General features: G+C 49.9%; 1 protein-coding gene across 1 annotated transcript in view; it reads right to left on the bottom strand.

The window, feature by feature from the left end:
• Positions 1–15,912, bottom strand: part of LOC119953150 — an 82,291-nt gene that overhangs the window by 44,315 nt on the left and 22,064 nt on the right. The gene's annotated exons all lie outside the window — the stretch shown is intronic.

The following is a 15,912-nucleotide window of genomic DNA, read 5'->3' on the forward strand; positions in this document are numbered from 1 at the left end:
GGGGTGGTGGGGAGGGGAGAGAGGAAGAAGTTGGGGTGTAGATAATGGACCTTGACACTTGTGCACAAATGGCTGATTCTTCAATTTTAATGCATGTGTTTTGAGGAAAAGGGTAATGGTGAGGACCAATGGTATTTTTAATGTTGGGTGAATACAATCTGAGCAATGATTAAACAAATTTGAGTCTAACTGTAGAGCAATATTAGAGTAGGAACTTTGCATTTGAATAATTTTTTTTAATAAACCCAATTAAGGAGTCACTTAGCATTGTTAATCCACCTATACCTACACCTTTTTGTAGGGGTGCAACCCACTTTTTCACTCCTACAAAGGTGTAGGTTAGGTGGATTGACTATGCTAAATTGTTCCTTAATTGGGTTTATTTATTCAAATGCAAAGTTTCCAATCTAATATCATTGCTAATATAATTCCACAGTGATCCTCTGTGAAGAAGTCAATACAGGTATACATCCTGTGCACTTGTGGAAAAACTCTCCCTCACCTGGGTAATACGAATGCCGAAGCACAACTCTCTCAATCTACTTCATAAATGTCCCTAGTTCTTTAACCATGTTTGCTGTTTTCCCCATTTTAGGGTTTGACCTGTCCAGCAGCTGGTCCTGTACACAGTTAAAGTCTCTTTCATTTCATTCTTCTCGTCATGTTACCTGAATGGTATGTCTGTCCCACCCATCCCTTTCTTGCTTGGTCCCTTTCCTCAGCTGTCAGCTTTTATACTTTTAAGGTGGGCAAGACTCTAGATCTTATCATGGATGTGGGAGGATGTTTTTGGTATTTCTCCCCCCCCCCCCCCCCCCCCCCCAAATATCCTGCAGGATCAACAACACTCACTTTGTAGATGCACCTCAGCACTCTGGGGGTTCCCTAGGAGCTATCCACAATGGCTACGGTTACCATACTCAACAGCCTAGCCCATGTGCTCCAGGGCCTACCCAATATGGCTGGCAACTATGTATGCCATGTGGGTGAACCCCTGCACTCCAGGGACCCTCCTTTTGTTCAGGGACCCTCAAGTGGCTGTGGGTGATGCTGGCTTGTTGCCACGAGTGGCCTGTTGAAGCCCATCTAAAACCTTTCCTTTTCTCTTCTCTCCCTCCTTTTCTCTTTCTTCCCCCCCCCCCCCCCAAACCTGTCATTTTCTTCCCCCTGTGGTGTGCTTCTCTACCCCCCCCCCCCCTTGGGTGAAGTGAGCATTCATTAAAAGTCTAATGATGACCATCACTAATGTCCTGCAGGGAAGGAAATGTGCTGTCCTTTCCTGGTCTGGCCTACATGTGACTCCAGATCCAAAGCAATGTGGTTGACTTTCTAATATTTTTTTCAATTGAGACAATTTAACATGGCCAATCCACCTAACCTGCACATCTTTGGGTTGTGGGGGAAAAACCTACGCAAACACGGGGAGAATGTGCAAACTCCACATGGACCGTGACCCAGTGCCAGGATTGAAACTAGGATCTTGGTGCCGTGAAGCAGCAATGCTAGCCACTACTGCCCTCTTAACTGCCCCTCAAGGATAATTAGGGGTGGGCAATAAATGTTGGCCCACATTCCATAAAAAAAACAATGGAAAACTGCCCAGGTATAACCAGTCCATAAAAATTGGGTACTCTAAATTTATTTTTTTTAAATTACCTGCTTCCTGATGCTCAATTTGGGTTGTTCCAATTGCACTGAGCTCTTCTGAGGTGAGACATCAGGGTGGCATTTGATCGATTGTGATATCAAGGAGCCTGAGCAAAGTCAATGGGAATTGGGGAGAACCTTCCTGTGATTAGAGTCATACCTGGCACAAAGGATGATGGTTGTGGTTATTGGAGGTCAATCATCTCAGTCCCAGGGGAATGTCCTAGGCTCAAACATCTTTAGCTTCTTACATTCCCTCCATTGTAAGGTCAGAAATCGGGATGCTTACCTACTATTGCACAATGTTCAGTACTATTCCAATAGGCAGCATGGTGGTTAGCATAAATGCTTCACAGCTCCAGGGTCCTCGGTTCGATTCTCGGCTGGGTCACTGTCTGTGCGGAGTCTGCACGTCCTCCCCGTGTGTGCGTGGGTTTCCTCCGGGTGCACCGGTTTCCTCCCACAGTCCAAAGATGTGCGGGTTAGGTGGATTGGCCATGCTAAATTGCTCGTAGTGTCCTAAAAAGTAAGGTTAAGAGGGGGGGGGGTTGTTGGGTTACGGGTATAGGGTGGATACGTGGGTTTGAGTAGGGTGATCATTGCTTGGCACAACATCGAGGGCCGAAGGGCCTGTTCTGTGCTGTACTGTTCTAAATCTAAATTCCTGACTCAGATACTGAAGAAGTCTGTGCCCATATGCAACAGGACCTGGGACAACATTCCGGCTTAGATTAGGAAACATTTGCGCCACACAAGTGCCAGGCAATGACCATCTCTCATTGACATTCAATGTCACTACCTAACTGAATCCCCCACTACCAACATCATGGAGGTTATCATTGACCGGAAACTGTACTGGAACAGCCATATAAACAATATGGCTTCAAGAGCAGGTCAGAGGCGGAGAATCCTGCGGCGAATAACTAACCTCCTGCCGTTCACTATCACGTAGGTTCAAGTCAGGAGTGTGATGGAATACTCTCCACTTGCTTGGATGAGTGTGGCTCCATCAACACTGGAGAAGCTCTACAGCAGCCAGGAAAAAGCAGCCTGCTTGATTAACACTTGATTAAGTCTGCACATCCTCCCCGTGTGTGCGTGGGTTTCCTCCGGGTGCTCTGGTTTCCTCCCACAGTCCAAAGATGTGCAAGTTAGGTGGATTGGACATGCTAAATTGCCCTTAGTGTCCAAAATTGCCCTTAGTGTTGGGTGGGGTTACTGGGTTATGGTGGATGTGTTAACCTTGGGTAGGGTGCTCTTTCCAGGAGCCGGTGCAGACTCGATGGGCCGAATGGCCTCCTTCTGCACTGTAAATTCTATGATCCAACATTCACTCCCTTCACCACTGATGCACAGTGGCAGCAATGATTACCATCTACTGCACTGCAAAAACTAACTAGGGTTCCTTCACTAGCATCTTTCAAACCCATGAACTCTATTACCTTGAAGGACAAGGGCAGCAGATGCTTGGGAACACCACCACCTGCAAGTTCCCCTCCAAAACACACAGCATCTTGCCTTGGAAATATACTGCTGTTCTTGAGTCAAAATCTCAGAACTCTTCCAAACAACAATGTGGGTGTACTTATCAGCATCTTCTTAAGGGCAGTTAGCGATGGGCAATTAAAATAAACTGTCCTAGTCTGCGCTGTCCATGTCACATGAAAGAATAATCTGGAACTTCTGGTTGCGGCTATGCCTAGGTAGGTCGCACAGTCGGCAGCTCCCGCCGATAATGGACTTTTGGGCCCCTTCAGCGGCACTTTGACGATGATTCCCGGTGTGGGAAGGAAACAGTGAGGGTCCCCCAGCGCTGTATGGAGTGGACCAGAGGTGGGGTGATCAAAAAAGAGGCTTTGGAGAAGAGAGGAGACCGGCCGCGAGAAAGCAAGATGGCAGCTGCCGGGGATCAGGCAGCGGGGCCCAGTGGTCACGGGAGCAGCGGGAGTTTTTAAGAAGCTGCTTTGCAGATTTAAAGGCGGAGATGCTGGCCCCTATGAAGGCGCCGATTGAAAGGTTGGTGGAGACCCAGAAGATGCAGGGGACGGCGATCAAGTAGGTGCAGCAGAAGGACTCTGATAATGAGGACAAGATTCTGGGCCTGGCGGTTAGAGTGGAAGCGCATGAGGCGCTGCACAAAAAATGGCAGGAGAAGCTGGAGGACCTGGGGAATAGGTCAAGGAGGCAGAACCTGCGGATTCTGGGTCTCCCTGAAGGCATGGAGGGGTCGGATGCTGGGGCGTATGTGACCACGATGCTGGGTACGCTGATGGGCGCGGGGGTTTTCCCGCGGCCCCTGGAGCTGGATGGGGTGCAGAGTCCTGGCAAGGAGGCCGAGGGCAAACGAGCTGCCGAGAGCTATGGTGGTAAGGTTCCACCGCTTCACCGACAAGGAGTGTGTCCTGCGATGGGCGAAGCAGGCGCGGAGCAGCAGGTGGGAGAACACCGAGAACCATATTTATCAGGACTGGAGTGCAGAGCTGGCCAAGAAGCGTGCGGGATTCAACCGGGTCAAGGCGGTTCTCCACGGAAAGGGGGTGAAGTTCGGGCTGTTCCAACCGGCGAGGCTGTGGGTTACATATCAGGACCGGCACCACTATTACAACACGAGGCGTGGACTTTCATCAAGAATGAGAAGCTGGACTCGAATTAATGGACTGCAGTATGTTGTGGGGGTTGTTGGTGGAGGGGGGGAGGGGGCGGTGTTATGTTGTGGGCCCTCGAAGCTCTGGGCGAGGTCGCAGTTGGGAAGAGCTGCGTCACAGGAGGTGGGGTTAGCCCAGACAGGGAGCGCGGTTTACCCGCGAAATGGTGGGCGTGGCACCTGAAGCTGGGGGTTTAAGTGTACGGTATTTTGTTTCGTTTTTCTTTTTCTGTTCACACGGGGTGTGGGGGGGACTCTCTCTACCCCACTTAGGTGGGGGGGGGGCCCTCTCTACCCCACTTAGGTGGGGGGGGGGGATTGGAGATTTGTAAGGTGGAGGCGGGAGCGTCCGGGGTCAGTATGAGTCAGCTGATTTACGGGAGTGCAATGGGGGGGGGGGGGTAGGGGGGTTAAGCTGATGCTTGACAGGGGAGGGGGCTAGGATGCTGCTGTGCAGACTGAGGGGGAATCGATGTTAAAGGGGAGAGTTGGGACGGGGAGCCTCTGCCTGGGGGGCTGGAGGGTGCGGGAGGCGCGGGCACGTGGCTGGCCTAAAAAAGGAGATGGCTAGTCGGTGGGGGAGGTGGGTAGCCCCTGCTGATCACGTGGAATGTGAGAGGCCTGAATGGGCCGGTTAAGAGGGCCCGTGTGTTTTCGCACTTAAAGGGGCGAAAGGCAGACGTTGCCATGCTACAAGAAACGCACCTGAAGATCGCGGATCAAACCAGGCTGAGGAAAGGATGGGTGGGGCAGGTTTTCCACTCAGGGCTGGATGCGAAGAACTGGGGTGGTCGCAATTTTGGTGAGCAAGCAGGTGGCATTTGAGGCGGCGGGTAAAGGGGGTCGATATGTTATGGTGAGTGGCAGGTTGCAGGGGGCCCGGGTGGTGCTAGTGAATGTGTATGCTCCGAACTGGGACGATGCAGGGTTCATGAAGCGGATAATGAGTAGGATTCCGGGTCTGGAGTCATCCAGTTTGGTAATGGGGGGGACTTCAACATGGTCCTGGATCCGGCACTGGATCAGTCTAGGTCGAGATCGGGTAAGAGGCCGGCAGCAGCCAAGGTCCTGAGGTTGGACCAGATGGGGGGAGTGGATCCGTGGAGATTTGCCAGGCCAAGGGCGAAGGAGTTTTCCTTCTTCTCCCATGTGCACAATGCGTGATATTGATATTTTCCTGGTAAGTAGGGCGCTAATCCCGAGAGTGGAGGGGGGTGGAGTATTCGGCCATTGCGATCTCGGACCATGCCCCGCACTGGGTGGAGTTGGGCCTGGGGGAGGAGAGAGTCCAACGCCCTCTGTGGAGAATGGACGTGGGATTACTGGCGGATGTGGAGGTTTCTGGGCGGGTTCGGAGGTGTATCCAAAGCTATAGAACATTACAGCGCAGTACAGGCCCTTCGGCCCTCGATATTGCGCCGACCTGTGAAACCACTCTAAAGCCCATCTACACTATAGAACATATGTGGAGACCAATGATAATGGGGAGGTTTCGGTGAGTATGGTCTGGGAGGCGCTGAAGGCAGTTGTCAGAGGGGAGCTAATTTCAGTCAGGGCCCACAGAGAGAAGAGGGATAGGATGGAGGGGGAGAGATTGGTGGGGGAGATACTTAGGGTGGACAGGAGGTATGCGGAGTCCCCTGAGGAGGGATTGTTGAAGGAGCGCCGGAGCCTGCAGGTGGAGTTTGACTTGCTTACCACAGGGAAGGCTGAGGCTCAGTTGAGGAAGGTACAGGGAGCAGTGTATGAGTATGGGGAGAAGGCAAGTAGGATTCTGGCGCATCAGCTGCGGAAGAGAGAGGCGGCCAGGGAGATTGGGGGAACTAGAGATGGGGGGGGGGGGGGGGGGGGGTAACACGGTGCTGAGCTCGGCAAGGATTAACGAGGTCTTCAAGGACTTTTATGGCAAATTGTACGAGTCAGAACCCCCGGAGGGGGGGAGAGGATGAGGCAGTTCCTGGACCAACTGAGGTTTCCACAGGTGGAGGAGGGGCGAGTAGAGGGATTGGGGCCTCGAATTAGATGGAGGAACTGGTTAAGGGGTTGGGGGTATGCAGGTGGGCTAGGCCCCGGGACCGGATGGATATCCCGTGGAGTTTTAAAGGAAATTCTCGGAGCTGCTGGGTCCGCTGTTGTTGAGGACTTTCAATGCGGCTAAGGAAAAGAGAACCCTTCCCCCGACGATGTCGCAGGCTCTGATCTCGCTTATCCTCAAGCGAGATAAGGATCTGTTGCAATGTGGCTCCTATAGGCCGATTTCGCTCCTTAATGTGGATGCCAAGCTGTTGTCCAAGATTTTGGCCACTAGGATTGAGGACTGTGTCCCGGGAGTGATCAATGAGGATCAGACAGGGTTTGTGAAGGGCAGGCATTTGAATACGAATGTGCGGAGGCTTCTGAATGTGATCATGATGCCCTCGGAAGGGGGGGTTGTAGAAGTGGTAGCGGCAATGGACGGCAGTGGAGAGGAGGTCATGAAGATTCTTAGGGATTTTGGAGACTTTTCGGGGTACAAGCTGAATGTTGGAAAAAGCGAGCTTTTAGTGTAAAATGCGAGGGGCCAGGAAAAGACTGGGAGAGCTACCGCTTAAGATGGTAGAGAGGAGCTTTCGCTACTTGGGCATTCAGGTGGCTAAGAGCTGGGGTGTCCTGCACAAGCTCAATTTAGCGATGCTAGCGGGCAGGGTGCAGTCCGTAAAGATGACGGTCTTCCCCAGGTTCTTGGTCGTCTTCAGTGCCTTCCCATTCTCATCCCCAAGTCCTTTTTCAAGCGGGTAAATAGGATTATTACGGGATTTGTGTGGGCAAATAAAACCCCGCGTGTTAAGAGACTGTTCATGGAGCGCAGTCCGGGGGGGGGGGGGGGGGGGGGGGGGGGGGTGGGGTGGGGTTGGCGCTGCTGAATCTTTGCAGCTATTACTGGGCAGCGAATATATCCATGATTCGGAAATGGGTAATGGAGGGAGAGGGGGCAGCGTGGAAACGGTTGGAAGCGGCGTCTTGTAAAGATACTAGCTTGGGGGCACTGATCACGGCACTGTTGCCGCTTCTGTCAACGCGGAATACCGTGAGCACGGTGGTGGCGGCAACATTGAGGATCTGGGGGCAGTGGAGATGGCACAGGGGGGAGGCAAGAGCTTCAGTCTGGGCCCCGATACGGAACAATCACAGGTTCGTTCCGGGTAGAATAGACGGGGGGTTCCTAAGTTGGCACAGGGTGGGTATCAAAAGGATGGGGGACTTGTTCATTGATGGGACTTTTGTTAGTCTGGGGGCGCTGGAGGAGAAATTTGGCCAACCCCGGGGAATACCTTTAGGTACATGCAGGTTCAGGCGTTCGTGAAAAAGCAGATGGGGGAATTCCCGCTGCTTCCTCCCTGGAGGTTACAGGATGGGGTGGTCTCGGGCGTGTGGGTAGGGGATAGCAAGATATCTGAAATATATCAGGAGCTGCAGGAGGCAGAGGAGGCCCAAATGGAGGATCTGAAGGGCAAGTGGGAGGAGGAGCTGGGTGAGGAGCTGGATTAGGGCCTGTGGGCGGACGCCCTGGGCAGGTCAATTCCTCCTCATCTTGCGCCAGGCTTAGCCTGATTCAGTTTAAGGTGGTGCACCGGGCACACAGCGGCGAGAATGAGTAAGTTCTTTGGGGTGGAGGACAGGTGTGTGAGGTGCTCAGGGAACCCAGCAAACCATGTCCATATGTTCTGGGCATGCCCGGCACTTACAGGGTTTTGGAAAGGCTTCACAAAGGCTATGTCCAAGGTCTTGGACACTCGGGTAAAACCGAGCTGGGGGATAGCGATATTTGGGGTATCAGATGATCTTTCAGCGCCTCCCAAATCACACTCACCAAAACCTCCCCATTATCATTGGTCACCACATATGTTCTATAGTGACGATCCGAAAGAGGCCGGAGTTCTGGCCTTTGCCTCCTTGGTAGTCCGGAGTAGGCTCTTGTTTTTTTTTGAAATAGGTTTTAATGAAAAATTTTGAATTTATACAACAATAACGCACCATTGTAAAATACCAAAAATAACAATAATATTAACAATCATTTTTTTTTAAATTTAGAGTACCCAATTCATTTTTTCTAATTAAGGGGCAATTTAGCGTGGCCAATCCACCTAGCCTGCACATCTTTGGGTTGTGGGGGCGAAACCCACGCAGACACGGGGAGAATGTGCAAACTCCACACGGACAGTGACCCAGAGCCGGGATTGAACCTGGGACCTCAGCGCCGTGAGGCGGTTGTGCTAACCACTAGGCCACCGTGCTGCCCTATATTAACAATCATAAACATTCGCCCCACCTCCATGAACAACACAGCATCTTAACAACAACGTAAATTAACACAATATAAAGTTACAGAATAGACACTACAATAAGGAACACACCCCCCCCACCCCCCCCGCAGGTTGCTGCTGCTATTGACCAAGTTACCTATCTTTGAGCCAGGAAGTCCAGAAAAGGCTGCCATCGTTAATAGAACCCTTGTATTGATCCTCTCAGGGCAAATTTGACCCTCTCCAATTTTATAAATCCCGCCATGTCACTGATCCAGGTCTCCACACTTGGGGGCCTCGCATCCTTCCACTGTAGCAGAATCCTTCGTCGGGCTGCTAGGGACGCAAAGGCCAGGACACCGGCCTCTTTCGCCTCCTGCACTGCCGGCTCTACCGCAACTCCAAAAATCGCGAGTCCCCACCCTGGTTTGACCCTGGATCCAACCACCCTCGACACCGTCCCCGCCACCCCCTTCCAGAATTCTTCCAGTGCTGGGCATGCCCAGAACATATGGGCGTGGTTCGCTGGACTCCCCGAACATCTGGTGCACCTGTCCTCACCCCCAAAGAACCTACTCATCTAGTCCCGGACATGTGGGCCCGGTGCAGCACCTTAAATTGGATGAGACTAAGCCTCGCACATGAGGAGGAAGAGTTGACTCTCTCCAAGGCATCCGCCCAAGTCCCGTCCTCTATCTGCTCCCCAAGTTCCTCCTCCCATTTAGCCTTCAGCTCCTCCACTGACGACTCCTCCACCTCCTGCATTACCTTATAGATGTCAGACACCTTCCCCTCTCCGACCCACACCCCCGAAAGCACTCTGTCCATCGTCCCCCGCGACGGCAGCAGAGGGAATCCCTCTACCTGTCGCCTAGCAAACGCCTTTACCTGCAAGTATCTGAACATGTTCCCTTGGGGAAGGCCAAATTTATCTTCCAGTTCCCCCAGGCCCGCAAACCGCCCGCCAATAAACAGGTCCCTCAATTTGCTCATGCCCGCCCTTTGCCACCCCCTAAATCCCCCATCCTTGTTCCCCGGGATGAACCGATGGTTGCCACCCAGTGGAGCCTCCATCGAGCCCCCTGTTTCCCCCCGATGCCGTCTCCACTGTCCCCAGATTCTTAGGGTCGCCACCACCACTGGGCTCGTGGTAAACCTCTTAGGGGAGAGCGGCAACGGTGCCGTTACCATGGCACCCAGGCTCGTACCTCTACATGACGCCATTTCCATTCTTTTCCACGCCGCCCCTCCCCCCTCCATCACGCATTTACGCACCATTGACACATTGGCTGCCCAATAGTACCCCAGAAGGTTGGGCAGCGCCAGCCCGCCTCTATCCCTCCCTCGCTCCAGGAACACCCTCTTCACTCTCGGAGTCCCATGTGCCCACACAAAGCTCAAAATACTGCTAGTCACTCTCCTAAAGAAGGCCCTGGGGATAAAGATGGGCAGGCACTGAAAGAGGAACAAGAACCTCGGAAGCACCGTCATTTTGACGGACTGCACCCTCCCCGCCAACGATAATGGCAGCATGTCCCACCTCTTGAACTCCTCCTCCATCTGATCTACAAGTCTGGTGAAGTTATGCTTGTGAAGAGTCCCCCAGTCCCTGGCCACCTGCACCCCCAGGTATCTAAAGCTCTCCCCTGCCCGCCTAAGCGGGAGCCTACCAATTCCTTCCTCCTGGTCTCCAGGGTGCACCACAAACACCTCGCTCTTGCCTAAATTTAATTTATAACCTGAAAAGGTCCCAAACTCAGCTAGCAACTCCATCACTCCCGGCATCCCTCCCACCGGGTCCGCCACATACAGTAACAGGTCATCGGCATACAACGACACCCTATGTTCCTCTCCACCTCGCACCAAGCCTCTCCACCTCTCTGAATCCCTCAACGCCATCGCCAGCGGCTCGATTGCCAGTCCAAACAACAAGGGGGACAGGGGGCAACCCTACCTGGTCCCTCGGTAAAGCCGGAAGTACTCCGACCTCCTCCTATTCGTGGCCACGCACGCCATTGGGGCCTCATATAGCAGCCTTACCCATCTAATGAACCCTTCACCAAATCCAAACCTCCCCAACACCTCCCATAGGTACCCCCACTCCACTCTATCGAAGGCCTTCTCCGCATCCAGCGCCACCACTATCTCTGCCTCCCCCTCAATCGCCGGCATCATGATGACATTCAACAATCTCCGCACATTCGTGTTCAGCTGCCTTCCATTCACGAAACCTGTCTGGTCCTCGTGCACAACCCTTGGCACACAGTCCTCTATCCTGGTGGCCAGGATTTTTGCCAGGACCTTAGCATCCACGTTGAGGAGAGATATGGGCCTGTATGAACCACACTGCTGGGGGTCCTTGTCCCTCTTTAAAATTAACGAGATCAGCGCCCGCGACATCATCGGGGGCAAAGTCCCCACTTCCCACGCTTCATTGAGTGTCCGCACCAGCAAGGGGCCCACTAGGTCCACAAACTTTTTATAAAATTCCACCGGGAACCCATCCGGCCCCGGTGCCTTCCCTGACTGCATCTGCCCGATCCCCTTAACTAACTCCTCCAGCTCAATCGGCGCACCCAACCCCTCCACCTTCTCCTCCTGCACCTCAGAGTAGGCTCTTGTTAATGTGGAGGGATGCGAAACCCCCAAGCGTAGAGGCTTGGGTTAGTGACATGGCGGGGTTTCTCCAGGCGGTGGCAACCGTTCCTTGACTTTCTCGCGGAACGTTAGGTGGAGGTCAGCAGCAGCAGCAAACCAGAGTTGGGGGGGGGGAGGGGGAGGTGGGGGGTTGGTTTGGGCGGTGGATGGATTTCATTTGTAAAGGGCAAATACCCTACCTTGTTTTGTTAAATGGTTAAGTTGTTTTCTGTTTTATTGCTATGTTTTCTTTTCGTTGTTTTTCTTTTTGTAGTGGTTTGTAAAAATTATTGAAAAATTTTGAATAAAAACAAATTTAATTAAAAAAACTTTTTGTCAGAGGCAATAGTGTTTTAGTATGTTGCCTACTTATTTACTTTTTGCCTTTTTGTAATGTTGGATAGGGGGAAGTGTTTTCCCGTGTTGATTGATTTTCTTCCCCCAACACTATCACCCTATTCATAAATATTTCATGAACCAAACCACGTGCAACATTTTGTGCAAAAGCTTCTCAGACAACAGGTATTGAAAAGCACTCTCATTAAAACAAATTCCATTAAGGGACTTTACGCACATAGGAGCTAGAAGGTTTTTCCTTGAAAGGCAAATAAAGTACATGACAGATTTGGTGAAAAGATCCAAGGAAATAATGCAGAAGGAGAACATCAAGAGCAGCTGAATGGTATCATCTATGAATGGGTACAAAATTCATCAGTGCTGTTCAAATTTCTTAAAATGGATGGAAATATGCACTTACTGTTGTTAGATGCCACTGTTTATTAATAGATCTCAGTGTTAGCTTTGTCACACAAAACTTTTTGTTTTGAATACTACTCTCTGCTTACATTTGGAAGCTTTAATGAAGAAGGTTCTTCTACGCTATCTGAGTCCTTGGAAATCATTTCAGATGGGGTGGCAAGGTAGCACAGCAGTTAGCACTGCTGCCTCACAGCGCCTGGGACTTGGGTTCGATTCCAGCTTTGGGTGACTGTATGGAGTTTGCTTGTTCGCCCCGTATCTGCGTGGGTTTCCTCTAGGGGCTCCGGTTTCCTCTCACAGTCCAAAATGTGCAGGTTAGGTGGATTGACTATGACCAATGCGTGGAGATCTGGGGCTAGGGGGGTGGGCCTGGATGGAGTGCTCCTTCTGCACTGTAGGGATTCTATGGATATACTGTATAGTGCTCTCTTCATTCACTCCTGCCCCATTGCAATAAAAAAACCTCTTGGACCTTTGCATTATGGTCAGAAGAGGTTACAAAGATAGAAAGTGGTGAGGCTATGAAGGGATTTAAAAACAAGGTTCTAGATTTCAAATTGGAGGCATTGAGGGACTGAGAGCTAACATAGGTCTGAAATGGCAGACAGTGATATGTGACTTGTTGTGGGTTAGGATAGCCTGGCTTCACTCAACAGAGGGTGGTGCCTTCAGTTATAGTTGGTTTAGTGCAGCGGACGATCATAGAATTGCTCTTTACTTTAGGTTATTGCTATACTATGCTTTAATATTAGTGCACAAATCTTTAGTAGAACAGCCAGTCATACAATAGTTGTGCACAACTTGCTTTGCACAACTTGCACCAGCTTGCTGTCCGTTCTTCTCTTTTAAATAAAGCTGTATACCTCAAGTGAAGTGAATGCAACCATCACATAATCAAATCTGATTATCTATAATCATACTACCCCTGGACCTACTACTTAATTTTACAAAGGCAACAGTCAAATTTCCATATGACATTATTATCAAGTGAAATTCTAACGGATGCTATTGAGTATAACAAGATTATAAGGAAACTTGTTTTATAATCTTTTTTTCTGTTAGTGCCATTGCAAATTTCAGGATTTGGGTGTTATTAAATTTGCAAGAATTGAAGCCTTGTTTAAGGATCAAATCTCTGATGCTTTTGGAATGTACAGCTAATTTCTTCAGTGCCAAATTGTGTTCATAAGATCTGCTACTTCAGCTTTTTTCTAAAGGTGTTTTTATTGAAGTTTTTCATTTTAACAAATAACGCAAAACCACAGGGATGGTACAGCTCAAAAAAAAAAGTCTCAACATATACGAATACAAGGGGCAGCACGGTGGCACAGTGGTTAGCAGGGCGCCGAGGACCCAGGTTCGATCCTGGCCCCGGGTCGCTGTCTGTGGAGTTTGCACATTCTCCCCGTGTCTGCATTGGTCTCACCCCCACAACCCAAAGATGCGGAGCGTAGGTGGATTGACTACGCTAAATTGCCCCTTAATTGGAAGAAAAGAATTGGGTAGTCTAAATTTAAAAAAAAACATATATAGATACAGAGCTGAACAGGAGAACAGCAATATCATTGGCTCAGTACAATCATTAAACTCAACTTGCTGCCTCTGTACGCGCCACCAGAGAACGAGTAGGAGAAGTATAAAGCCATGAAAACGTGGTAAAATGGTGCACACCTTTTCAAGCAGCAAATGCTCACAATGACCACAAGAGTGCAGGATAACATTTTTGCACCATGTTTGGATGCTCACCAGGACATATCTCTCAACTCCAGCAACACCACAGGACCAATGACATACTGTAACCCCCCTCCCTTCAGATGTCAGACTCATATATACCCCCACAGCAGCCAATCAAGGATTCTTAAACCCCCACCATAACAAAAGTAGAAAAATACAAAGAAAATACCATAAGACCATAAGAGAATTAAGCCACTTGGCCTGCCGAGTCTGCTCCGCCATTCAGTCATGGCTGCTATTTTTCTCATCCCCATTCTCCTGCCTTCTCCCCAGAACCCCTGATCCCCTTATTAATCAAGAACCTATCTATTTCTGTCTTAAAGACACTCAGTGATTTGGCCTCCACAGCCTTCTGCGGCAAAGAGCTCCACAGGTTCACCACCCTCTGGCTGAAGAAATTCCTCCTCATCTCTGTTTTAAAGGATCGTCCCTTACGTCTGAGATGGTTCTAGAAGGATGTTTTACATATACCATACAACACCACATAATTCCAACCTTAGGCAAAGTACAGAACAATCATCATTCCACATATTTATATACAGAGCTATAAATTCAAATTATGGTCAGTGTAGTCAACGTTTCCCAGCACGTTAAACAAGACGGGATAAAAAGGAACAATTATCAGGAACAAAAGTTTTCAGGATAAACGGAGAAATCTACAACCATAAGTCTATATTCCTCTGGCACAAGCCTACCCCAGGATGAAGAAGATAAAAAGTTGCTCATTCATATAAGGAAATGACCCACCATAAGGGGTGGAAACAGGATATCAACCACAGTGCAGGGCCCGGCTCAACACCACACCCTCGTGCATTTGGGAATCAATAAACCGAGGATTTTCAAGCACATCAAAATGCTTATCACCTCAGGATGTCCCGAATAAATGCCTTTGAGAACGGATATCCCAAGCATGAGAGGGTAACAGAATATCAATTACAGCACCGGACTTGGCCTAGTCCAGCACACACTGAAAGAAAGGAGTCAAGACCCCAGCACATGCCAGGACCCACCACCCAGCCGGCCCTGTAGCTCACTAACCACGCCAGAGCAGCACACGATTCGACTGACCTAAACAGAGCTTATAACACATTGTTCATCCAGATGAAGAGAAGAAATCCTCCCCCCGAAAGGGATGAATGCCTGAGTAAACCTAAGAACATTAGACACAGACTAGCCCTGTATGCTCTTGCAAGAAGGATATTAGGGGACAGAACAGTGCTATATCAACAAGAGACAAATACACTGCTCCCCCACCGAAGACCCAACCACAACGAGGAGCATTAAACCAATATATAAGACCACCTGGAGGAGGGCGTCTAACTACGCCATCAAACCTTCCCCAAACCCGAAGAAGGGCTCCGACAACGCAAAGCCATAGCATTTCCAGAAAGCTTTTGACAAGGTGCCACACAAAAGGCTGCTGCATAAAATAAAGATGCATGGCATTAAGGGTAAAGTAGTAGCATGGATAGAGGATTGGTTAATTAATAGAAAGCAAAGAGTGGGGATTAATGGGTGCTTCTCTGGTTGGCGATCAGTAGATAGTGGTGTCCCTCAGGGATCCGTGTTGGGCCCACAATTGTTCACAATCTACATAGATGATTTGGAGTTGGGGACCAAGGGCAATGTGTCCAAGTGTGCAGATGACATTAAGATGAGTGGTAAAGCGAAAAGTGCAGAGGATACTGGAAGTCTGCAGAGGGATTTGGATAGGTTAAGTGAATGGGCTAGGGTCTGGCAAATGGAATACAATGTTGACAAATGTGAGGTTATCCATTTTGGTAGGAATAACAGCAAACGGGATTAGTATTTAAACAATAAAATATTAAAACATGCTGCTGTGCAGAGAGACCTGGGTGTGCTAGTGCATGACTCACAGAAAGTTGGTTTACAGGTGCAACAGGTGATTAAGAAGGCAAAATGGAATTTTGTCCTTCATTGCTAGAGGGATGGAGTTTAAGACTAGGGAGGTTATGCTGCAATTGTATAAGGTGTTAGTGAGGCCACACCTGGAGTATTGTGTTCAGTTTTGGTCTCCTTACTTGAGAAAGGACGTACTGGCACTGGAGGGTGTGCAGAGGAGATTCACGAGGTTAATCCCAGAGCTGAAGGGGTTGGATTATGAGGAGAGGTTGAGTAGACTGGGACTGTACTCGTTGGAATTTAGAAGGATGAGGGGGGATCTTATCGAAACATTCAAAATTATGA

The sequence above is a fragment of the Scyliorhinus canicula genome, chromosome 18 (genome assembly GCF_902713615.1).
Source record: "Scyliorhinus canicula chromosome 18, sScyCan1.1, whole genome shotgun sequence".
In the NCBI taxonomy this organism is placed as follows: domain Eukaryota; kingdom Metazoa; phylum Chordata; class Chondrichthyes; order Carcharhiniformes; family Scyliorhinidae; genus Scyliorhinus; species Scyliorhinus canicula.